Genomic DNA, 1,301 nt, shown 5'->3' with positions numbered 1-1,301 from the left:
GGCTTGGAGACATCCTATCTGGAAGGCAGTGTTTTCCTCCATCTACCTGTCCTTGGACATCACAGGCGTTTAAGACAGAGACAGGAGAATCATTTAGCTTCGTATTCCACATTTGCCTCTTTCCTCTAAAATCTGTGCCAAGTTTTTCACCACATGCATGGAAAGCATAAACGTTCAACTTATACATAAAAAAGGTATAAAAAACAACTCTGATATAAAAGTTTTGGTGATACAAGGCCATCTGTTCAAGCCCACCTTGGAAACCTTAACAGATATTTAAATACTACAGTGAAAAGGTATCTTTTCTTAATCATCTTAAATCTAAAGTCATTCACTAAAATTTAGGTTTGTTAAAAAAAAAAAAAAATCTACTACCTTTGAGGACATTTTGTCCAGTTGAAGACAGATAGGCCACGGATATGCCTCAATGGAGGCCTTGCTACAGTCCCTATAGTCATACAGCAGCTCCTTCCTGGCCACGATGTCCCCGTGCATGAAGAGATTGAGATGAGAAACACCGTTCAGGTCATGCAGCTTCGTCTGGCAGTCCCCACACTTGCTATGATTGGTAAATCATCCCAGGTGGTCTGTGTCTTGAGGCGTGGCATCGACACAGATAATGGAAATAGTTTATGTAGCCGCCCGTTTAGGGGTTTTGTGCTTACAGAATATCCAGCTTCTAGGCGTCCGTGATCTCAATGAGGTACCCGTAGGACTCCAACACTAACTCTATGCATGGCGACTGCTTGGTGGGAATCACTACCATTTTTGCCATTGATGAGATCAATCTTTATTCCTTATTCCTTTCCATTTTCAATCAACTGGTTGATTCTTTTCCTCTCTTCAGACTGAAGCTCAGCTTTGCTTTTTCTGTAGCTCCTTCTGACATGGTAGAAGTCTCTGAGTTTGCAAATGTGTTATATTTTACCTTGAGTTTTTCTTTCCGTGGGGCCTGTTTGCCCTTGACAGGCTTTTTCAGGGTGGGCTTATCGATGGCTGCATTGGTAGAGTCACCAGGCAAAGTCGGAGTTTGGAGAGGTTCTGTTACTTCAGAGTTTTGATTTGGTAATGGGGCCAAGGGACCCCTTCTGGCGTCTTTGATCTTATGCTTTTCGGATTTCATGGGCTCCGTATTGTGTTCTCAGTGTCTCTCTTCTCCTTTCCAGTAAATCCCAGTGAAAGGTTTCCCCTAGCATTTGACTTCATGATATGCAACTGAGTTGTCTTCCTGAAACTGGGAACGTGTTCCAGTGCATTTGCTCAGGCTTAAGTAAGTGGGACCATGCAAGCAGCTCTGGTAG

The 1,301-nt window shown here is 43.1% G+C and overlaps 1 pseudogene; it reads right to left on the bottom strand.

The window, feature by feature from the left end:
* Nucleotides 1-1,301, bottom strand: part of LOC102837690 — a 5,918-nt pseudogene that overhangs the window by 2,343 nt on the left and 2,274 nt on the right.

The sequence above is a fragment of the Chrysochloris asiatica genome, unplaced genomic scaffold, assembly GCF_000296735.1.
Source record: "Chrysochloris asiatica unplaced genomic scaffold, ChrAsi1.0 scaffold00405, whole genome shotgun sequence".
Lineage (NCBI taxonomy): Eukaryota > Metazoa > Chordata > Mammalia > Afrosoricida > Chrysochloridae > Chrysochloris > Chrysochloris asiatica.
This window is presented reverse-complemented; position numbering and strand designations above follow the sequence as displayed.